This window comes from Schistocerca piceifrons, chromosome 1 (assembly GCF_021461385.2).
Source record: "Schistocerca piceifrons isolate TAMUIC-IGC-003096 chromosome 1, iqSchPice1.1, whole genome shotgun sequence".
NCBI lineage: Eukaryota > Metazoa > Arthropoda > Insecta > Orthoptera > Acrididae > Schistocerca > Schistocerca piceifrons.
This window is the reverse complement of record NC_060138.1, coordinates 396,770,123-396,794,725: the sequence shown is the minus strand read 5'-3', so window position 1 is coordinate 396,794,725 and position 24,603 is coordinate 396,770,123. Positions and strand designations below refer to the sequence as shown.

Genomic DNA, 24,603 nt, shown 5'->3' with positions numbered 1-24,603 from the left:
AGTGCCGGATGACTCTTATGAAGTGCTCCCCGAAACCCATCCGCTACATAACGGCCAGCAGGTAGGATGGGAGACCCTATCGGAGGCACCGGCGAAATCTAGGGATCAATTGCAGCCGGGGTTCGAGCGTCGGCGGTGGGTGAGTAAGACAGCATCACGGTATATAGAAGCAGCGGTGAAGGTGGTTCGATTCGAAACGCCACATGATTGAGTGGGACAAAGTACCTTATTCATTCCCTGTTTAAGACGTGAAGCCACACTTCGTGCCACCAACTTATAATCAGTGTTAAGAACGGTGATGGGACGTACGTCTTTAGCCCATCAGTGACCTGTGACCTTTGGATTAAAGCCAATACGTACAGCTAGAAAATCGGCGGGTAGCTCGCAACCAGCAAAAATCTCCTCGCACATTTTGCAGAAGCGGTCTCCTAACAGGCCGGAAAACCTAGCACTTCGATTAGTGCTGGAATGGCACAATCGAAGGGCGGTATCCTTGCGGAGTACCGCCAGAGATGAAAAACCGCAGTGTCAGGGCCTAAATGCTTGCAGCGTGTGCGTTCCACATGAGGGAGTGACATACGGTGGTGCGGGCTGATATGGCAACAGGCGACCGTCGAAAACATCGCAAAAGCAAGTGCCGGAAGGAACGACAATATACGAGAGCACTCGTCAACAGCCCAGTACTACCCTCCATGTCGAGGAGTAAACTGCGACTCCTATTTGAACGCCGCTAGCTGCCAGGGCAGTGGAGAAGCCGTGAGGCCGCCCCACAGCAGCGTCAGGCCGGTGCGAGCTATACTGGCGCGAGCTACACCTAGCCGAGTGCTTACGTCGTCCACCACCTACTGCATATGTGTGTGTGCGTGTGTACACACGTATTCTGCGTGCGTGCGGCGGCGACGACGACGACGTTCGCGAGGAGCTAAGGTTATAACTCCAAACAATTTAATTAAAATTATCTGTGACCAGACCATAAGAGACGCTAACGAGGCATCCGAAGGCACTGTCCTGTGCCCCCATAAATTACCAGCCTAGCGTAATGCGGCTGCAAGTGCGGTCCGGCTAACCGCAAAAAAAAAAAAAAAAAAAAAAATTACTTAAGATAATCTTAAATTAATTAAAAGAAATCGTGGTGTGTAAGCAACTAACTACTGGGCACATCAACAACTACGACAAGTTTTGCTACCAGCGGAATATCTGATCACTGCAGAATGTTAACCCATTTCAGGCTGTGTTTTAATTAATTTTAGGTGGGCCGATCCCGGCGGTACTGCAATGCCGGGCCAACCCGCTACAGAGGTGGAGCAAGCCCCTAGCACTCCGTCAGAAGCCAAAAATGAGTTTAATATTCTGGTCGTGTGATGCAGGACGTATCAGATATTAAGCTGATAAGAACAGATACTACACTTTTTTTCCCTCCTACCTCCCCTATAGCCCTACCTTTTCCTCTCCAAAAATGCCGCCATCCTCTAGTGTCGACGCAGCACGTAAAGCAGGGTGTTGTTAGTAGCAAGACTTATTGCCATAAACCGAAAATAAAAGCGGAGGCATACTCTGCTATGCCTCAGGGGGCGACGACACACTACTCAGAAACACACCTCCCTCTGCAGGTGTGAGGCAAGTGATGATTTTAAAAACTAAATAGAAAGAAATAAATAAAGACAGAAATGAAGGCAAAATAAAAAAAAAACAGCGACGCAGCACACTCAAACGAACTGGCGAGATAATCCCATCGCCCATAGAATTAACAAAGTAATAATCCTCTAAGATAGATTATGCGTTTTCCAATTTTCCAATAATTTTTCATACAAGGTTCACACAATTCGCATGTTACCAATTTCCATATTATCAGTATCACAGAACAGTCTACTCTAGTGATGCCCAGAAGGCCAATATCAAATCTGGGGTATGGGTAAGTCAAGGGTAGTTTGAAAGTCCGAGTGACAAAGATCCAGGGGTACACTCAGGCAATTCTTATACGAGGTGCCTTAGTTAGCCCGGAACACCTTTTGATAACCATGAACCATTGCAACTTTAAGAAATCTTGCAAAAGTAATGGTATATTTCCGGTCAGATTCCGCCAGGCGATGCTGGCTCCAAAGGTAGTCCATGAAAGAGACAGCATCTGCGAGGCAAAGGTCATAGATCGTGAAAATGGTTTGGCCCAAGAGACACACCATTGCGTTACGTCGTGTTCGGGGGTTGGTCTGAATACCAGGGTTAAGGAACCAGTCGACTGACACATAGTCCAGTGTAGTCCCACCGATCAGCGTTAATAGCACACGTGCAAGGTCCCACACTTCTGTGACGTGAGGGCATAGGAGACGATGCTCTCTGGTGTCTACGTCACCACATCGGCCGCAAGCAGCCGAGGGCCATAGGAGGATGGCCGCCAGGCGATGATTAGTGGGTATTAAATTGTTTACAACGCGATACCATAGCGCTGAAACTTCTGTGGGAAGGGCTAGGTGGTTGATATTAGCCCAAGCGTGGTGCCAGATGACCGACGGTCGTCTGTCCTCCAATTTGTGTGGTGTGAGCTGGCCTCGAAGCGCCTAGTAAAGGCGCTTCGATGTGCGTGCCTTGTCGGTGGCCACTGCTAGGATGTAACTTTGATTGAGGTGATAGTCCTTGACTGTCGTCATCCGGAATGGAATATGTGTCAAGCATACTGGTGCACGCGCCGATTGTAGGCGATAACGGTCGAAAAGCACCGCTGTTGTCCCACCTGGGTCAATCTCACGCAAAGTGGCGATACGGTGAATCAGGATTGCCGCACATTTGTGGGGAAAGTCAATGAGTCCAAGGCGACTATCGACTTTTGGCAGTGTACAAGTCTGTGCATCAACTTTGAATAGTGCACGCCGCCACAATAGGCAATATACTGTTTGTGAGATGGCTCTGCTGGTTTGTTTCGGTAGCGTAAGGAGTTGTGCTACATACCATGCCCGTGATAGGATGTAAGTATTAATCAGTTGGATTCGTTGATGGAGGTCGAGTCGTTGATCAGTGTGACTCACGCAAAGTCCTCTGATGCGCGTGAGAATCCGCCTGCACGTGAGTGTTAACATGCGCTGTGGACAGGCAGTCACCTCAAGACCCAAGATACGTTGTTCCCCTACAATCCGGTAGCATGGGCGTTCGATGGTCAATGATCGTGGTCCTAGTGGGATTAGCACCATTTTGTTGGATTTTAACATGGCACCGGATGCTCGTTCATAAACGTGGAGGACTCGGCGAACCGAATCGATGTCCCTGGCGTTTGCTACAAACACACCTACACCATCCGCCTACGCCACACTGCGGAAGGTGACGCCTGGGAAAGGAACACCATCGACCATCCGTCCGATGTCACGCAGCATGGGGTACAGCGCCAAAGCGATAAAATACACTGACAAGGGACACCCTTGTCGAACTGATCGTCTGATGGAAATTGGTCGTGATCTGCAACCGTTCACAATGATTGTGGAATTTGCTCCATCCAAGAAGTGCCGGATGACTCTTATGAAGTGCTCCCCGAAACCCATCCGCTACATAACGGCCAGCAGGTAGGATGGGAGACCCTATCGGAGGCACCGGCGAAATCTAGGGATCAATTGCAGCCGGGGTTCGAGCGTCGGCGGTGGGTGAGTAAGACAGCATCACGGTATATAGAAGCAGCGGTGAAGGTGGTTCGATTCGAAACGCCACATGATTGAGTGGGACAAAGTACCTTATTCATTCCCTGTTTAAGACGTGAAGCCACACTTCGTGCCACCAACTTATAATCAGTGTTAAGAACGGTGATGGGACGTACGTCTTTAGCCCATCAGTGACCTGTGACCTTTGGATTAAAGCCAATACGTACAGCTAGAAAATCGGCGGGTAGCTCGCAACCAGCAAAAATCTCCTCGCACATTTTGCAGAAGCGGTCTCCTAACAGGCCGGAAAACCTAGCACTTCGATTAGTGCTGGAATGGCACAATCGAAGGGCGGTATCCTTGCGGAGTACCGCCAGAGATGAAAAACCGCAGTGTCAGGGCCTAAATGCTTGCAGCGTGTGCGTTCCACATGAGGGAGTGACATACGGTGGTGCGGGCTGATATGGCAACAGGCGACCGTCGAAAACATCGCAAAAGCAAGTGCCGGAAGGAACGACAATATACGAGAGCACTCGTCAACAGCCCAGTACTACCCTCCATGTCGAGGAGTAAACTGCGACTCCTATTTGAACGCCGCTAGCTGCCAGGGCAGTGGAGAAGCCGTGAGGCCGCCCCACAGCAGCGTCAGGCCGGTGCGAGCTATACTGGCGCGAGCTACACCTAGCCGAGTGCTTACGTCGTCCACCACCTACTGCATATGTGTGTGTGCGTGTGTACACACGTATTCTGCGTGCGTGCGGCGGCGACGACGACGACGTTCGCGAGGAGCTAAGGTTATAACTCCAAACAATTTAATTAAAATTATCTGTGACCAGACCATAAGAGACGCTAACGAGGCATCCGAAGGCACTGTCCTGTGCCCCCATAAATTACCAGCCTAGCGTAATGCGGCTGCAAGTGCGGTCCGGCTAACCGCAAAAAAAAAAAAAAAAAAAAAAATTACTTAAGATAATCTTAAATTAATTAAAAGAAATCGTGGTGTGTAAGCAACTAACTACTGGGCACATCAACAACTACGACAAGTTTTGCTACCAGCGGAATATCTGATCACTGCAGAATGTTAACCCATTTCAGGCTGTGTTTTAATTAATTTTAGGTGGGCCGATCCCGGCGGTACTGCAATGCCGGGCCAACCCGCTACAGAGGTGGAGCAAGCCCCTAGCACTCCGTCAGAAGCCAAAAATGAGTTTAATATTCTGGTCGTGTGATGCAGGACGTATCAGATATTAAGCTGATAAGAACAGATACTACACTTTTTTTCCCTCCTACCTCCCCTATAGCCCTACCTTTTCCTCTCCAAAAATGCCGCCATCCTCTAGTGTCGACGCAGCACGTAAAGCAGGGTGTTGTTAGTAGCAAGACTTATTGCCATAAACCGAAAATAAAAGCGGAGGCATACTCTGCTATGCCTCAGGGGGCGACGACACACTACTCAGAAACACACCTCCCTCTGCAGGTGTGAGGCAAGTGATGATTTTAAAAACTAAATAGAAAGAAATAAATAAAGACAGAAATGAAGGCAAAATAAAAAAAAAACAGCGACGCAGCACACTCAAACGAACTGGCGAGATAATCCCATCGCCCATAGAATTAACAAAGTAATAATCCTCTAAGATAGATTATGCGTTTTCCAATTTTCCAATAATTTTTCATACAAGGTTCACACAATTCGCATGTTACCAATTTCCATATTATCAGTATCACAGAACAGTCTACTCTAGTGATGCCCAGAAGGCCAATATCAAATCTGGGGTATGGGTAAGTCAAGGGTAGTTTGAAAGTCCGAGTGACAAAGATCCAGGGGTACACTCAGGCAATTCTTATACGAGGTGCCTTAGTTAGCCCGGAACACCTTTTGATAACCATGAACCATTGCAACTTTAAGAAATCTTGCAAAAGTAATGGTATATTTCCGGTCAGATTCCGCCAGGCGATGCTGGCTCCAAAGGTAGTCCATGAAAGAGACAGCATCTGCGAGGCAAAGGTCATAGATCGTGAAAATGGTTTGGCCCAAGAGACACACCATTGCGTTACGTCGTGTTCGGGGGTTGGTCTGAATACCAGGGTTAAGGAACCAGTCGACTGACACATAGTCCAGTGTAGTCCCACCGATCAGCGTTAATAGCACACGTGCAAGGTCCCACACTTCTGTGACGTGAGGGCATAGGAGACGATGCTCTCTGGTGTCTACGTCACCACATCGGCCGCAAGCAGCCGAGGGCCATAGGAGGATGGCCGCCAGGCGATGATTAGTGGGTATTAAATTGTTTACAACGCGATACCATAGCGCTGAAACTTCTGTGGGAAGGGCTAGGTGGTTGATATTAGCCCAAGCGTGGTGCCAGATGACCGACGGTCGTCTGTCCTCCAATTTGTGTGGTGTGAGCTGGCCTCGAAGCGCCTAGTAAAGGCGCTTCGATGTGCGTGCCTTGTCGGTGGCCACTGCTAGGATGTAACTTTGATTGAGGTGATAGTCCTTGACTGTCGTCATCCGGAATGGAATATGTGTCAAGCATACTGGTGCACGCGCCGATTGTAGGCGATAACGGTCGAAAAGCACCGCTGTTGTCCCACCTGGGTCAATCTCACGCAAAGTGGCGATACGGTGAATCAGGATTGCCGCACATTTGTGGGGAAAGTCAATGAGTCCAAGGCGACTATCGACTTTTGGCAGTGTACAAGTCTGTGCATCAACTTTGAATAGTGCACGCCGCCACAATAGGCAATATACTGTTTGTGAGATGGCTCTGCTGGTTTGTTTCGGTAGCGTAAGGAGTTGTGCTACATACCATGCCCGTGATAGGATGTAAGTATTAATCAGTTGGATTCGTTGATGGAGGTCGAGTCGTTGATCAGTGTGACTCACGCAAAGTCCTCTGATGCGCGTGAGAATCCGCCTGCACGTGAGTGTTAACATGCGCTGTGGACAGGCAGTCACCTCAAGACCCAAGATACGTTGTTCCCCTACAATCCGGTAGCATGGGCGTTCGATGGTCAATGATCGTGGTCCTAGTGGGATTAGCACCATTTTGTTGGATTTTAACATGGCACCGGATGCTCGTTCATAAACGTGGAGGACTCGGCGAACCGAATCGATGTCCCTGGCGTTTGCTACAAACACACCTACACCATCCGCCTACGCCACACTGCGGAAGGTGACGCCTGGGAAAGGAACACCATCGACCATCCGTCCGATGTCACGCAGCATGGGGTACAGCGCCAAAGCGATAAAATACACTGACAAGGGACACCCTTGTCGAACTGATCGTCTGATGGAAATTGGTCGTGATCTGCAACCGTTCACAATGATTGTGGAATTTGCTCCATCCAAGAAGTGCCGGATGACTCTTATGAAGTGCTCCCCGAAACCCATCCGCTACATAACGGCCAGCAGGTAGGATGGGAGACCCTATCGGAGGCACCGGCGAAATCTAGGGATCAATTGCAGCCGGGGTTCGAGCGTCGGCGGTGGGTGAGTAAGACAGCATCACGGTATATAGAAGCAGCGGTGAAGGTGGTTCGATTCGAAACGCCACATGATTGAGTGGGACAAAGTACCTTATTCATTCCCTGTTTAAGACGTGAAGCCACACTTCGTGCCACCAACTTATAATCAGTGTTAAGAACGGTGATGGGACGTACGTCTTTAGCCCATCAGTGACCTGTGACCTTTGGATTAAAGCCAATATGTACAGCTAGAAAATCGGCGGGTAGCTCGCAACCAGCAAAAATCTCCTCGCACATTTTGCAGAAGCGGTCTCCTAACAGGCCGGAAAACCTAGCACTTCGATTAGTGCTGGAATGGCACAATCGAAGGGCGGTATCCTTGCGGAGTACCGCCAGAGATGAAAAACCGCAGTGTCAGGGCCTAAATGCTTGCAGCGTGTGCGTTCCACATGAGGGAGTGACATACGGTGGTGCGGGCTGATATGGCAACAGGCGACCGTCGAAAACATCGCAAAAGCAAGTGCCGGAAGGAACGACAATATACGAGAGCACTCGTCAACAGCCCAGTACTACCCTCCATGTCGAGGAGTAAACTGCGACTCCTATTTGAACGCCGCTAGCTGCCAGGGCAGTGGAGAAGCCGTGAGGCCGCCCCACAGCAGCGTCAGGCCGGTGCGAGCTATACTGGCGCGAGCTACACCTAGCCGAGTGCTTACGTCGTCCACCACCTACTGCATATGTGTGTGTGCGTGTGTACACACGTATTCTGCGTGCGTGCGGCGGCGACGACGACGACGTTCGCGAGGAGCTAAGGTTATAACTCCAAACAATTTAATTAAAATTATCTGTGACCAGACCATAAGAGACGCTAACGAGGCATCCGAAGGCACTGTCCTGTGCCCCCATAAATTACCAGCCTAGCGTAATGCGGCTGCAAGTGCGGTCCGGCTAACCGCAAAAAAAAAAAAAAAAAAAAAATTACTTAAGATAATCTTAAATTAATTAAAAGAAATCGTGGTGTGTAAGCAACTAACTACTGGGCACATCAACAACTACGACAAGTTTTGCTACCAGCGGAATATCTGATCACTGCAGAATGTTAACCCATTTCAGGCTGTGTTTTAATTAATTTTAGGTGGGCCGATCCCGGCGGTACTGCAATGCCGGGCCAACCCGCTACAGAGGTGGAGCAAGCCCCTAGCACTCCGTCAGAAGCCAAAAATGAGTTTAATATTCTGGTCGTGTGATGCAGGACGTATCAGATATTAAGCTGATAAGAACAGATACTACACTTTTTTTCCCTCCTACCTCCCCTATAGCCCTACCTTTTCCTCTCCAAAAATGCCGCCATCCTCTAGTGTCGACGCAGCACGTAAAGCAGGGTGTTGTTAGTAGCAAGACTTATTGCCATAAACCGAAAATAAAAGCGGAGGCATACTCTGCTATGCCTCAGGGGGCGACGACACACTACTCAGAAACACACCTCCCTCTGCAGGTGTGAGGCAAGTGATGATTTTAAAAACTAAATAGAAAGAAATAAATAAAGACAGAAATGAAGGCAAAATAAAAAAAAAAACAGCGACGCAGCACACTCAAACGAACTGGCGAGATAATCCCATCGCCCATAGAATTAACAAAGTAATAATCCTCTAAGATAGATTATGCGTTTTCCAATTTTCCAATAATTTTTCATACAAGGTTCACACAATTCGCATGTTACCAATTTCCATATTATCAGTATCACAGAACAGTCTACTCTAGTGATGCCCAGAAGGCCAATATCAAATCTGGGGTATGGGTAAGTCAAGGGTAGTTTGAAAGTCCGAGTGACAAAGATCCAGGGGTACACTCAGGCAATTCTTATACGAGGTGCCTTAGTTAGCCCGGAACACCTTTTGATAACCATGAACCATTGCAACTTTAAGAAATCTTGCAAAAGTAATGGTATATTTCCGGTCAGATTCCGCCAGGCGATGCTGGCTCCAAAGGTAGTCCATGAAAGAGACAGCATCTGCGAGGCAAAGGTCATAGATCGTGAAAATGGTTTGGCCCAAGAGACACACCATTGCGTTACGTCGTGTTCGGGGGTTGGTCTGAATACCAGGGTTAAGGAACCAGTCGACTGACACATAGTCCAGTGTAGTCCCACCGATCAGCGTTAATAGCACACGTGCAAGGTCCCACACTTCTGTGACGTGAGGGCATAGGAGACGATGCTCTCTGGTGTCTACGTCACCACATCGGCCGCAAGCAGCCGAGGGCCATAGGAGGATGGCCGCCAGGCGATGATTAGTGGGTATTAAATTGTTTACAACGCGATACCATAGCGCTGAAACTTCTGTGGGAAGGGCTAGGTGGTTGATATTAGCCCAAGCGTGGTGCCAGATGACCGACGGTCGTCTGTCCTCCAATTTGTGTGGTGTGAGCTGGCCTCGAAGCGCCTAGTAAAGGCGCTTCGATGTGCGTGCCTTGTCGGTGGCCACTGCTAGGATGTAACTTTGATTGAGGTGATAGTCCTTGACTGTCGTCATCCGGAATGGAATATGTGTCAAGCATACTGGTGCACGCGCCGATTGTAGGCGATAACGGTCGAAAAGCACCGCTGTTGTCCCACCTGGGTCAATCTCACGCAAAGTGGCGATACGGTGAATCAGGATTGCCGCACATTTGTGGGGAAAGTCAATGAGTCCAAGGCGACTATCGACTTTTGGCAGTGTACAAGTCTGTGCATCAACTTTGAATAGTGCACGCCGCCACAATAGGCAATATACTGTTTGTGAGATGGCTCTGCTGGTTTGTTTCGGTAGCGTAAGGAGTTGTGCTACATACCATGCCCGTGATAGGATGTAAGTATTAATCAGTTGGATTCGTTGATGGAGGTCGAGTCGTTGATCAGTGTGACTCACGCAAAGTCCTCTGATGCGCGTGAGAATCCGCCTGCACGTGAGTGTTAACATGCGCTGTGGACAGGCAGTCACCTCAAGACCCAAGATACGTTGTTCCCCTACAATCCGGTAGCATGGGCGTTCGATGGTCAATGATCGTGGTCCTAGTGGGATTAGCACCATTTTGTTGGATTTTAACATGGCACCGGATGCTCGTTCATAAACGTGGAGGACTCGGCGAACCGAATCGATGTCCCTGGCGTTTGCTACAAACACACCTACACCATCCGCCTACGCCACACTGCGGAAGGTGACGCCTGGGAAAGGAACACCATCGACCATCCGTCCGATGTCACGCAGCATGGGGTACAGTGCCAAAGCGATAAAATACACTGACAAGGGACACCCTTGTCGAACTGATCGTCTGATGGAAATTGGTCGTGATCTGCAACCGTTCACAATGATTGTGGAATTTGCTCCATCCAAGAAGTGCCGGATGACTCTTATGAAGTGCTCCCCGAAACCCATCCGCTACATAACGGCCAGCAGGTAGGATGGGAGACCCTATCGGAGGCACCGGCGAAATCTAGGGATCAATTGCAGCCGGGGTTCGAGCGTCGGCGGTGGGTGAGTAAGACAGCATCACGGTATATAGAAGCAGCGGTGAAGGTGGTTCGATTCGAAACGCCACATGATTGAGTGGGACAAAGTACCTTATTCATTCCCTGTTTAAGACGTGAAGCCACACTTCGTGCCACCAACTTATAATCAGTGTTAAGAACGGTGATGGGACGTATGTCTTTAGCCCATCAGTGACCTGTGACCTTTGGATTAAAGCCAATATGTACAGCTAGAAAATCGGCGGGTAGCTCGCAACCAGCAAAAATCTCCTCGCACATTTTGCAGAAGCGGTCTCCTAACAGGCCGGAAAACCTAGCACTTCGATTAGTGCTGGAATGGCACAATCGAAGGGCGGTATCCTTGCGGAGTACCGCCAGAGATGAAAAACCGCAGTGTCAGGGCCTAAATGCTTGCAGCGTGTGCGTTCCACATGAGGGAGTGACATACGGTGGTGCGGGCTGATATGGCAACAGGCGACCGTCGAAAACATCGCAAAAGCAAGTGCCGGAAGGAACGACAATATACGAGAGCACTCGTCAACAGCCCAGTACTACCCTCCATGTCGAGGAGTAAACTGCGACTCCTATTTGAACGCCGCTAGCTGCCAGGGCAGTGGAGAAGCCGTGAGGCCGCCCCACAGCAGCGTCAGGCCGGTGCGAGCTATACTGGCGCGAGCTACACCTAGCCGAGTGCTTACGTCGTCCACCACCTACTGCATATGTGTGTGTGCGTGTGTACACACGTATTCTGCGTGCGTGCGGCGGCGACGACGACGACGTTCGCGAGGAGCTAAGGTTATAACTCCAAACAATTTAATTAAAATTATCTGTGACCAGACCATAAGAGACGCTAACGAGGCATCCGAAGGCACTGTCCTGTGCCCCCATAAATTACCAGCCTAGCGTAATGCGGCTGCAAGTGCGGTCCGGCTAACCGCAAAAAAAAAAAAAAAAAAAAATTACTTAAGATAATCTTAAATTAATTAAAAGAAATCGTGGTGTGTAAGCAACTAACTACTGGGCACATCAACAACTACGACAAGTTTTGCTACCAGCGGAATATCTGATCACTGCAGAATGTTAACCCATTTCAGGCTGTGTTTTAATTAATTTTAGGTGGGCCGATCCCGGCGGTACTGCAATGCCGGGCCAACCCGCTACAGAGGTGGAGCAAGCCCCTAGCACTCCGTCAGAAGCCAAAAATGAGTTTAATATTCTGGTCGTGTGATGCAGGACGTATCAGATATTAAGCTGATAAGAACAGATACTACACTTTTTTTCCCTCCTACCTCCCCTATAGCCCTACCTTTTCCTCTCCAAAAATGCCGCCATCCTCTAGTGTCGACGCAGCACGTAAAGCAGGGTGTTGTTAGTAGCAAGACTTATTGCCATAAACCGAAAATAAAAGCGGAGGCATACTCTGCTATGCCTCAGGGGGCGACGACACACTACTCAGAAACACACCTCCCTCTGCAGGTGTGAGGCAAGTGATGATTTTAAAAACTAAATAGAAAGAAATAAATAAAGACAGAAATGAAGGCAAAATAAAAAAAAAAACAGCGACGCAGCACACTCAAACGAACTGGCGAGATAATCCCATCGCCCATAGAATTAACAAAGTAATAATCCTCTAAGATAGATTATGCGTTTTCCAATTTTCCAATAATTTTTCATACAAGGTTCACACAATTCGCATGTTACCAATTTCCATATTATCAGTATCACAGAACAGTCTACTCTAGTGATGCCCAGAAGGCCAATATCAAATCTGGGGTATGGGTAAGTCAAGGGTAGTTTGAAAGTCCGAGTGACAAAGATCGAGGGGTACACTCAGGCAATTCTTATACGAGGTGCCTTAGTTAGCCCGGAACACCTTTTGATAACCATGAACCATTGCAACTTTAAGAAATCTTGCAAAAGTAATGGTATATTTCCGGTCAGATTCCGCCAGGCGATGCTGGCTCCAAAGGTAGTCCATGAAAGAGACAGCATCTGCGAGGCAAAGGTCATAGATCGTGAAAATGGTTTGGCCCAAGAGACACACCATTGCGTTACGTCGTGTTCGGGGGTTGGTCTGAATACCAGGGTTAAGGAACCAGTCGACTGACACATAGTCCAGTGTAGTCCCACCGATCAGCGTTAATAGCACACGTGCAAGGTCCCACACTTCTGTGACGTGAGGGCATAGGAGACGATGCTCTCTGGTGTCTACGTCACCACATCGGCCGCAAGCAGCCGAGGGCCATAGGAGGATGGCCGCCAGGCGATGATTAGTGGGTATTAAATTGTTTACAACGCGATACCATAGCGCTGAAACTTCTGTGGGAAGGGCTAGGTGGTTGATATTAGCCCAAGCGTGGTGCCAGATGACCGACGGTCGTCTGTCCTCCAATTTGTGTGGTGTGAGCTGGCCTCGAAGCGCCTAGTAAAGGCGCTTCGATGTGCGTGCCTTGTCGGTGGCCACTGCTAGGATGTAACTTTGATTGAGGTGATAGTCCTTGACTGTCGTCATCCGGAATGGAATATGTGTCAAGCATACTGGTGCACGCGCCGATTGTAGGCGATAACGGTCGAAAAGCACCGCTGTTGTCCCACCTGGGTCAATCTCACGCAAAGTGGCGATACGGTGAATCAGGATTGCCGCACATTTGTGGGGAAAGTCAATGAGTCCAAGGCGACTATCGACTTTTGGCAGTGTACAAGTCTGTGCATCAACTTTGAATAGTGCACGCCGCCACAATAGGCAATATACTGTTTGTGAGATGGCTCTGCTGGTTTGTTTCGGTAGCGTAAGGAGTTGTGCTACATACCATGCCCGTGATAGGATGTAAGTATTAATCAGTTGGATTCGTTGATGGAGGTCGAGTCGTTGATCAGTGTGACTCACGCAAAGTCCTCTGATGCGCGTGAGAATCCGCCTGCACGTGAGTGTTAACATGCGCTGTGGACAGGCAGTCACCTCAAGACCCAAGATACGTTGTTCCCCTACAATCCGGTAGCATGGGCGTTCGATGGTCAATGATCGTGGTCCTAGTGGGATTAGCACCATTTTGTTGGATTTTAACATGGCACCGGATGCTCGTTCATAAACGTGGAGGACTCGGCGAACCGAATCGATGTCCCTGGCGTTTGCTACAAACACACCTACACCATCCGCCTACGCCACACTGCGGAAGGTGACGCCTGGGAAAGGAACACCATCGACCATCCGTCCGATGTCACGCAGCATGGGGTACAGCGCCAAAGCGATAAAATACACTGACAAGGGACACCCTTGTCGAACTGATCGTCTGATGGAAATTGGTCGTGATCTGCAACCGTTCACAATGATTGTGGAATTTGCTCCATCCAAGAAGTGCCGGATGACTCTTATGAAGTGCTCCCCGAAACCCATCCGCTACATAACGGCCAGCAGGTAGGATGGGAGACCCTATCGGAGGCACCGGCGAAATCTAGGGATCAATTGCAGCCGGGGTTCGAGCGTCGGCGGTGGGTGAGTAAGACAGCATCACGGTATATAGAAGCAGCGGTGAAGGTGGTTCGATTCGAAACGCCACATGATTGAGTGGGACAAAGTACCTTATTCATTCCCTGTTTAAGACGTGAAGCCACACTTCGTGCCACCAACTTATAATCAGTGTTAAGAACGGTGATGGGACGTACGTCTTTAGCCCATCAGTGACCTGTGACCTTTGGATTAAAGCCAATATGTACAGCTAGAAAATCGGCGGGTAGCTCGCAACCAGCAAAAATCTCCTCGCACATTTTGCAGAAGCGGTCTCCTAACAGGCCGGAAAACCTAGCACTTCGATTAGTGCTGGAATGGCACAATCGAAGGGCGGTATCCTTGCGGAGTACCGCCAGAGATGAAAAACCGCAGTGTCAGGGCCTAAATGCTTGCAGCGTGTGCGTTCCACATGAGGGAGTGACATACGGTGGTGCGGGCTGATATGGCAACAGGCGACCGTCGAAAACATCGCAAAAGCAAGTGCCGGAAGGAACGACAATATACGAGAGCACTCGTCAACAGCCCAGTACTACCCTCCATGTCGAGGAGTAAACTGCGACTCCTATTTGAACGCCGCTAGCTGCCAGGGCAGTGGAGAAGCCGTGAGGCCGCCCCACAGCAGCGTCAGGCCGGTGCGAGCTATACTGGCGCGAGCTACACCTAGCCGAGTGCTTACGTCGTCCACCACCTACTGCATATGTGTGTGTGCGTGTGTACACACGTATTCTGCGTGCGTGCGGCGGCGACGACGACGACGTTCGCGAGGAGCTAAGGTTATAACTCCAAACAATTTAATTAAAATTATCTGTGACCAGACCATAAGAGACGCTAACGAGGCATCCGAAGGCACTGTCCTGTGCCCCCATAAATTACCAGCCTAGCGTAATGCGGCTGCAAGTGCGGTCCGGCTAACCGCAAAAAAAAAAAAAAAAAAAAAATTACTTAAGATAATCTTAAATTAACTAAAAGAAATCGTGGTGTGTAAGCAACTAACTACTGGGCACATCAACAACTACGACAAGTTTTGCTACCAGCGGAATATCTGATCACTGCAGAATGTTAACCCATTTCAGGCTGTGTTTTAATTAATTTTAGGTGGGCCGATCCCGGCGGTACTGCAATGCCGGGCCAACCCGCTACAGAGGTGGAGCAAGCCCCTAGCACTCCGTCAGAAGCCAAAAATGAGTTTAATATTCTGGTCGTGTGATGCAGGACGTATCAGATATTAAGCTGATAAGAACAGATACTACACTTTTTTTCCCTCCTACCTCCCCTATAGCCCTACCTTTTCCTCTCCAAAAATGCCGCCATCCTCTAGTGTCGACGCAGCACGTAAAGCAGGGTGTTGTTAGTAGCAAGACTTATTGCCATAAACCGAAAATAAAAGCGGAGGCATACTCTGCTATGCCTCAGGGGGCGACGACACACTACTCAGAAACACACCTCCCTCTGCAGGTGTGAGGCAAGTGATGATTTTAAAAACTAAATAGAAAGAAATAAATAAAGACAGAAATGAAGGCAAAATAAAAAAAAAAACAGCGACGCAGCACACTCAAACGAACTGGCGAGATAATCCCATCGCCCATAGAATTAACAAAGTAATAATCCTCTAAGATAGATTATGCGTTTTCCAATTTTCCAATAATTTTTCATACAAGGTTCACACAATTCGCATGTTACCAATTTCCATATTATCAGTATCACAGAACAGTCTACTCTAGTGATGCCCAGAAGGCCAATATCAAATCTGGGGTATGGGTAAGTCAAGGGTAGTTTGAAAGTCCGAGTGACAAAGATCCAGGGGTACACTCAGGCAATTCTTATACGAGGTGCCTTAGTTAGCCCGGAACACCTTTTGATAACCATGAACCATTGCAACTTTAAGAAATCTTGCAAAAGTAATGGTATATTTCCGGTCAGATTCCGCCAGGCGATGCTGGCTCCAAAGGTAGTCCATGAAAGAGACAGCATCTGCGAGGCAAAGGTCATAGATCGTGAAAATGGTTTGGCCCAAGAGACACACCATTGCGTTACGTCGTGTTCGGGGGTTGGTCTGAATACCAGGGTTAAGGAACCAGTCGACTGACACATAGTCCAGTGTAGTCCCACCGATCAGCGTTAATAGCACACGTGCAAGGTCCCACACTTCTGTGACGTGAGGGCATAGGAGACGATGCTCTCTGGTGTCTACGTCACCACATCGGCCGCAAGCAGCCGAGGGCCATAGGAGGATGGCCGCCAGGCGATGATTAGTGGGTATTAAATTGTTTACAACGCGATACCATAGCGCTGAAACTTCTGTGGGAAGGGCTAGGTGGTTGATATTAGCCCAAGCGTGGTGCCAGATGACCGACGGTCGTCTGTCCTCCAATTTGTGTGGTGTGAGCTGGCCTCGAAGCGCCTAGTAAAGGCGCTTCGATGTGCGTGCCTTGTCGGTGGCCACTGCTAGGATGTAACTTTGATTGAGGTGATAGTCCTTGACTGTCGTCATCCGGAATGGAATATGTGTCAAGCATACTGGTGCACGCGCCGATTGTAGGCGATAACGGTCGAAAAGCACCGCTGTTGTCCCACCTGGGTCAATCTCACGCAAAGTGGCGATACGGTGAATCAGGATTGCCGCACATTTGTGGGGAAAGTCAATGAGTCCAAGGCGACTATCGACTTTTGGCAGTGTACAAGTCTGTGCATCAACTTTGAATAGTGCACGCCGCCACAATAGGCAATATACTGTTTGTGAGATGGCTCTGCTGGTTTGTTTCGGTAGCGTAAGGAGTTGTGCTACATACCATGCCCGTGATAGGATGTAAGTATTAATCAGTTGGATTCGTTGATGGAGGTCGAGTCGTTGATCAGTGTGACTCACGCAAAGTCCTCTGATGCGCGTGAGAATCCGCCTGCACGTGAGTGTTAACATGCGCTGTGGACAGGCAGTCACCTCAAGACCCAAGATACGTTGTTCCCCTACAATCCGGTAGCATGGGCGTTCGATGGTCAATGATCGTGGTCCTAGTGGGATTAGCACCATTTTGTTGGATTTTAACATGGCACCGGATGCTCGTTCATAAACGTGGAGGACTCGGCGAACCGAATCGATGTCCCTGGCGTTTGCTACAAACACACCTACACCATCCGCCTACGCCACACTGCGGAAGGTGACGCCTGGGAAAGGAACACCATCGACCATCCGTCCGATGTCACGCAGCATGGGGTACAGCGCCAAAGCGATAAAATACACTGACAAGGGACACCCTTGTCGAACTGATCGTCTGATGGAAATTGGTCGTGATCTGCAACCGTTCACAATGATTGTGGAATTTGCTCCATCCAAGAAGTGCCGGATGACTCTTATGAAGTGCTCCCCGAAACCCATCCGCTACATAACGGCCAGCAGGTAGGATGGGAGACCCTATCGGAGGCACCGGCGAAATCTAGGGATCAATTGCAGCCGGGGTTCGAGCGTCGGCGGTGGGTGAGTAAGACAGCATCACGGTATATAGAAGCAGCGGTGAAGGTGGTTCGATTCGAAACGCCACATGATTGAGTGGGACAAAGTACCTTATTCATTCCCTGTTTAAGACGTGAAGCCACACTTCGTGCCACCAACTTATAATCAGTGTTAAGAACGGTGATGGGACGTACGTCTTTAGCCCATCAGTGACCTGTGACCTTTGGATTAAAGCCAATATGTACAGCTAGAAAATCGGCGGGTAGCTCGCAACCAGCAAAAATCTCCTCGCACATTTTGCAGAAGCGGTCTCCTAACAGGCCAGAAAACCTAGCACTTCGATTAGTGCTGGAATGGCACAATCGAAGGGCGGTATCCTTGCGGAGTACCGCCAGAGATGAAAAACCGCAGTGTCAGGGCCTAAATGCTTGCAGCGTGTGCGTTCCACATGAGGGAGTGACATACGGTGGTGCGGGCTGATATGGCAACAGGCGACCGTCGAAAACATCGCAAAAGCAAGTGCCGGAAGGAACGACAATATACGAGAGCACTCGTCAACAGCCCAGTACTACCCTCCATGTCGAGGAGTAAACTGCGACTCCTATTTGAACGCCGCTAGCTGCCAGGGCAGTGGAGAAGCCGTGAGGCCGCCCCACAGCAGCGTCAGGCCGGTGCGAGCTATACTGGCGCGAGCTACACCTAGCCGAGTGCTTACGTCGTCCACCACCTACTGCATATGTGTGTGTGCGTGTGTACACACGTATTCTGCGTGCGTGCGGCGGCGACGACGACGACGTTCGCGAGGAGCTAAGGTTATAACTCCAAACAATTTAATTAAAATTATCTGTGACCAGACCATAAGAGACGCTAACGAGGCATCCGAAGGCACTGTCCTGTGCCCCCATAAATTACCAGCCTAGCGTAATGCGGCTGCAAGTGCGGTCCGGCTAACCGCAAAAAAAAAAAAAAAAAAAAAAATTACTTAAGATAATCTTAAATTAACTAAAAGAAATCGTGGTGTGTAAGCAACTAACTACTGGGCACATCAACAACTACGACAAGTTTTGCTACCAGCGGAATATCTGATCACTGCAGAATGTTAACCCATTTCAGGCTGTGTTTTAATTAATTTTAGGTGGGCCGATCCCGGCGGTACTGCAATGCCGGGCCAACCCGCTACAGAGGTGGAGCAAGCCCCTAGCACTCCGTCAGAAGCCAAAAATGAGTTTAATATTCTGGTCGTGTGATGCAGGACGTATCAGATATTAAGCTGATAAGAACAGATACTACACTTTTTTTCCCTCCTACCTCCCCTATAGCCCTACCTTTTCCTCTCCAAAAATGCCGCCATCCTCTAGTGTCGACGCAGCACGTAAAGCAGGGTGTTGTTAGTAGCAAGACTTATTGCCATAAACCGAAAATAAAAGCGGAGGCATACTCTGCTATGCCTCAGGGGGCGACGACACACTACTCAGAAACACACCTCCCTCTGCAGGTGTGAGGCAAGTGATGATTTTAAAAACTAAATAGAAAGAAATAAATAAAGACAGAAATGAAGGCAAAATAAAAAAAAAAAACAGCGACGCAGCACACTCAAACGAACTGGCGAGATAATCCCATCGCCCATAGAATTAACAAAGTAATAATCCTCTAAGATAGATTATGCGTTTTCCAATTTTCCAATAATTTTTCATACAAGGTTCACACAATTCGCATGTTACCAATTTCCATATTATCAGTATCACAGAACAGTCTACTCTAGTGATGCCCAGAAGGCCAATATCAAATCTGGGGTATGGGTAAGTCAAGGGTAGTTTGAAAGTCCGAGTGACAAAGATCCAGGGGTACACTCAGGCAATTCTTATACGAGGTGCCTTAGTTAGCCCGGAACACCTTTTGATAACCATGAACCATTGCAACTTTAAGAAATCTTGCAAAAGTAATGGTATATTTCCGGTCAGATTCCGCCAGGCGATGCTGGCTCCAAAGGTAGTCCATGAAAGAGACAGCATCTGCGAGGCAAAGGTCATAGATCGTGAAAATGGTTTGGCCCAAGAGACACACCATTGCGTTACGTCGTGTTCGGGGGTTGGTCTGAATACCAGGGTTAAGGAACCAGTCGACTGACACATAGTCCAGTGTAGTCCCACCGATCAGCGTTAATAGCACACGTGCAAGGTCCCACACTTCTGTGACGTGAGGGCATAGGAGACGATGCTCTCTGGTGTCTACGTCACCACATCGGCCGCAAGCAGCCGAGGGCCATAGGAGGATGGCCGCCAGGCGATGATTAGTGGGTATTAAATTGTTTACAACGCGATACCATAGCGCTGAAACTTCTGTGGGAAGGGCTAGGTGGTTGATATTAGCCCAAGCGTGGTGCCAGATGACCGACGGTCGTCTGTCCTCCAATTTGTGTGGTGTGAGCTGGCCTCGAAGCGCCTAGTAAAGGCGCTTCGATGTGCGTGCCTTGTCGGTGGCCACTGCTAGGATGTAACTTTGATTGAGGTGATAGTCCTTGACTGTCGTCATCCGGAATGGAATATGTGTCAAGCATACTGGTGCACGCGCCGATTGTAGGCGATAACGGTCGAAAAGCACCGCTGTTGTCCCACCTGGGTCAATCTCACGCAAAGTGGCGATACGGTGAATCAGGATTGCCGCACATTTGTGGGGAAAGTCAATGAGTCCAAGGCGACTATCGACTTTTGGCAGTGTACAAGTCTGTGCATCAACTTTGAATAGTGCACGCCGCCACAATAGGCAATATACTGTTTGTGAGATGGCTCTGCTGGTTTGTTTCGGTAGCGTAAGGAGTTGTGCTACATACCATGCCCGTGATAGGATGTAAGTATTAATCAGTTGGATTCGTTGATGGAGGTCGAGTCGTTGATCAGTGTGACTCACGCAAAGTCCTCTGATGCGCGTGAGAATCCGCCTGCACGTGAGTGTTAACATGCGCTGTGGACAGGCAGTCACCTCAAGACCCAAGATACGTTGTTCCCCTACAATCCGGTAGCATGGGCGTTCGATGGTCAATGATCGTGGTCCTAGTGGGATTAGCACCATTTTGTTGGATTTTAACATGGCACCGGATGCTCGTTCATAAACGTGGAGGACTCGGCGAACCGAATCGATGTCCCTGGCGTTTGCTACAAACACACCTACACCATCCGCCTACGCCACACTGCGGAAGGTGACGCCTGGGAAAGGAACACCATCGACCATCCGTCCGATGTCACGCAGCATGGGGTACAGCGCCAAAGCGATAAAATACACTGACAAGGGACACCCTTGTCGAACTGATCGTCTGATGGAAATTGGTCGTGATCTGCAACCGTTCACAATGATTGTGGAATTTGCTCCATCCAAGAAGTGCCGGATGACTCTTATGAAGTGCTCCCCGAAACCCATCCGCTACATAACGGCCAGCAGGTAGGATGGGAGACCCTATCGGAGGCACCGGCGAAATCTAGGGATCAATTGCAGCCGGGGTTCGAGCGTCGGCGGTGGGTGAGTAAGACAGCATCACGGTATATAGAAGCAGCGGTGAAGGTGGTTCGATTCGAAACGCCACATGATTGAGTGGGACAAAGTACCTTATTCATTCCCTGTTTAAGACGTGAAGCCACACTTCGTGCCACCAACTTATAATCAGTGTTAAGAACGGTGATGGGACGTACGTCTTTAGCCCATCAGTGACCTGTGACCTTTGGATTAAAGCCAATATGTACAGCTAGAAAATCGGCGGGTAGCTCGCAACCAGCAAAAATCTCCTCGCACATTTTGCAGAAGCGGTCTCCTAACAGGCCAGAAAACCTAGCACTTCGATTAGTGCTGGAATGGCACAATCGAAGGGCGGTATCCTTGCGGAGTACCGCCAGAGATGAAAAACCGCAGTGTCAGGGCCTAAATGCTTGCAGCGTGTGCGTTCCACATGAGGGAGTGACATACGGTGGTGCGGGCTGATATGGCAACAGGCGACCGTCGAAAACATCGCAAAAGCAAGTGCCGGAAGGAACGACAATATACGAGAGCACTCGTCAACAGCCCAGTACTACCCTCCATGTCGAGGAGTAAACTGCGACTCCTATTTGAACGCCGCTAGCTGCCAGGGCAGTGGAGAAGCCGTGAGGCCGCCCCACAGCAGCGTCAGGCCGGTGCGAGCTATACTGGCGCGAGCTACACCTAGCCGAGTGCTTACGTCGTCCACCACCTACTGCATATGTGTGTGTGCGTGTGTACACACGTATTCTGCGTGCGTGCGGCGGCGACGACGACGACGTTCGCGAGGAGCTAAGGTTATAACTCCAAACAATTTAATTAAAATTATCTGTGACCAGACCATAAGAGACGCTAACGAGGCATCCGAAGGCACTGTCCTGTGCCCCCATAAATTACCAGCCTAGCGTAATGCGGCTGCAAGTGCGGTCCGGCTAACCGCAAAAAAAAAAAAAAAAAAAAAAAAAATTACTTAAGATAATCTTAAATTAACTAAAAGAAATCGTGGTGTGTAAGCAACTAACTACTGGGCACATCAACAACTACGACAAGTTTTGCTACCAGCGGAATATCTGATCACTGCAGAATGTTAACCCATTTCAGGCTGTGTTTTAATTAATTTTAGGTGGGCCGATCCCGGCGGTACTGCAATGCCGGGCCAACCCGCTACAGAGGTGGAGCAAGCCCCTAGCACTCCGTCAGAAGCCAAAAATGAGTTTAATATTCTGGTCGTGTGATGCAGGACGTATCAGATATTAAGCTGATAAGAACAGATACTACACTTTTTTTCCCTCCTACCTCCCCTATAGCCCTACCTTTTCCTCTCCAAAAATGCCGCCATCCTCTAGTGTCGACGCAGCACGTAAAGCAGGGTGTTGTTAGTAGCAAGACTTATTGCCATAAACCGAAAATAAAAGCGGAGGCATACTCTGCTATGCCTCAGGGGGCGACGACACACTACTCAGAAACACACCTCCCTCTGCAGGTGTGAGGCAAGTGATGATTTTAAAAACTAAATAGAAAGAAATAAATAAAGACAGAAATGAAGGCAAAATAAAAAAAAAAAACAGCGACGCAGCACACTCAAACGAACTGGCGAGATAATCCCATCGCCCATAGAATTAACAAAGTAATAATCCTCTAAGATAGATTATGCGTTTTCCAATTTTCCAATAATTTTTCATACAAGGTTCACACAATTCGCATGTTACCAATTTCCATATTATCAGTATCACAGAACAGTCTACTCTAGTGATGCCCAGAAGGCCAATATCAAATCTGGGGTATGGGTAAGTCAAGGGTAGTTTGAAAGTCCGAGTGACAAAGATCCAGGGGTACACTCAGGCAATTCTTATACGAGGTGCCTTAGTTAGCCCGGAACACCTTTTGATAACCATGAACCATTGCAACTTTAAGAAATCTTGCAAAAGTAATGGTATATTTCCGGTCAGATTCCGCCAGGCGATGCTGGCTCCAAAGGTAGTCCATGAAAGAGACAGCATCTGCGAGGCAAAGGTCATAGATCGTGAAAATGGTTTGGCCCAAGAGACACACCATTGCGTTACGTCGTGTTCGGGGGTTGGTCTGAATACCAGGGTTAAGGAACCAGTCGACTGACACATAGTCCAGTGTAGTCCCACCGATCAGCGTTAATAGCACACGTGCAAGGTCCCACACTTCTGTGACGTGAGGGCATAGGAGACGATGCTCTCTGGTGTCTACGTCACCACATCGGCCGCAAGCAGCCGAGGGCCATAGGAGGATGGCCGCCAGGCGATGATTAGTGGGTATTAAATTGTTTACAACGCGATACCATAGCGCTGAAACTTCTGTGGGAAGGGCTAGGTGGTTGATATTAGCCCAAGCGTGGTGCCAGATGACCGACGGTCGTCTGTCCTCCAATTTGTGTGGTGTGAGCTGGCCTCGAAGCGCCTAGTAAAGGCGCTTCGATGTGCGTGCCTTGTCGGTGGCCACTGCTAGGATGTAACTTTGATTGAGGTGATAGTCCTTGACTGTCGTCATCCGGAATGGAATATGTGTCAAGCATACTGGTGCACGCGCCGATTGTAGGCGATAACGGTCGAAAAGCACCGCTGTTGTCCCACCTGGGTCAATCTCACGCAAAGTGGCGATACGGTGAATCAGGATTGCCGCACATTTGTGGGGAAAGTCAATGAGTCCAAGGCGACTATCGACTTTTGGCAGTGTACAAGTCTGTGCATCAACTTTGAATAGTGCACGCCGCCACAATAGGCAATATACTGTTTGTGAGATGGCTCTGCTGGTTTGTTTCGGTAGCGTAAGGAGTTGTGCTACATACCATGCCCGTGATAGGATGTAAGTATTAATCAGTTGGATTCGTTGATGGAGGTCGAGTCGTTGATCAGTGTGACTCACGCAAAGTCCTCTGATGCGCGTGAGAATCCGCCTGCACGTGAGTGTTAACATGCGCTGTGGACAGGCAGTCACCTCAAGACCCAAGATACGTTGTTCCCCTACAATCCGGTAGCATGGGCGTTCGATGGTCAATGATCGTGGTCCTAGTGGGATTAGCACCATTTTGTTGGATTTTAACATGGCACCGGATGCTCGTTCATAAACGTGGAGGACTCGGCGAACCGAATCGATGTCCCTGGCGTTTGCTACAAACACACCTACACCATCCGCCTACGCCACACTGCGGAAGGTGACGCCTGGGAAAGGAACACCATCGACCATCCGTCCGATGTCACGCAGCATGGGGTACAGCGCCAAAGCGATAAAATACACTGACAAGGGACACCCTTGTCGAACTGATCGTCTGATGGAAATTGGTCGTGATCTGCAACCGTTCACAATGATTGTGGAATTTGCTCCATCCAAGAAGTGCCGGATGACTCTTATGAAGTGCTCCCCGAAACCCATCCGCTACATAACGGCCAGCAGGTAGGATGGGAGACCCTATCGGAGGCACCGGCGAAATCTAGGGATCAATTGCAGCCGGGGTTCGAGCGTCGGCGGTGGGTGAGTAAGACAGCATCACGGTATATAGAAGCAGCGGTGAAGGTGGTTC

General features: G+C 49.2%; 7 pseudogenes; all 7 read right to left on the bottom strand.

Moving 5' to 3' along the window:
- Positions 1–1,245: 1,245 nt before the first annotated feature.
- On the bottom strand, positions 1,246–1,458 carry LOC124720167 (annotated as a pseudogene).
- A 3,274-nt stretch (positions 1,459–4,732) lies between these two features.
- LOC124720163 lies at positions 4,733–4,945 on the bottom strand (annotated as a pseudogene).
- Positions 4,946–8,218: 3,273 nt separating this feature from the next.
- Positions 8,219–8,431, bottom strand: LOC124720162 (annotated as a pseudogene).
- A 3,273-nt stretch (positions 8,432–11,704) lies between these two features.
- Positions 11,705–11,917, bottom strand: LOC124720150 (annotated as a pseudogene).
- A 3,274-nt stretch (positions 11,918–15,191) lies between these two features.
- On the bottom strand, positions 15,192–15,404 carry LOC124720146 (annotated as a pseudogene).
- Positions 15,405–18,679: 3,275 nt separating this feature from the next.
- On the bottom strand, positions 18,680–18,892 carry LOC124720140 (annotated as a pseudogene).
- Positions 18,893–22,171: 3,279 nt separating this feature from the next.
- LOC124720135 lies at positions 22,172–22,384 on the bottom strand (annotated as a pseudogene).
- Positions 22,385–24,603: the final 2,219 nt, after the last annotated feature.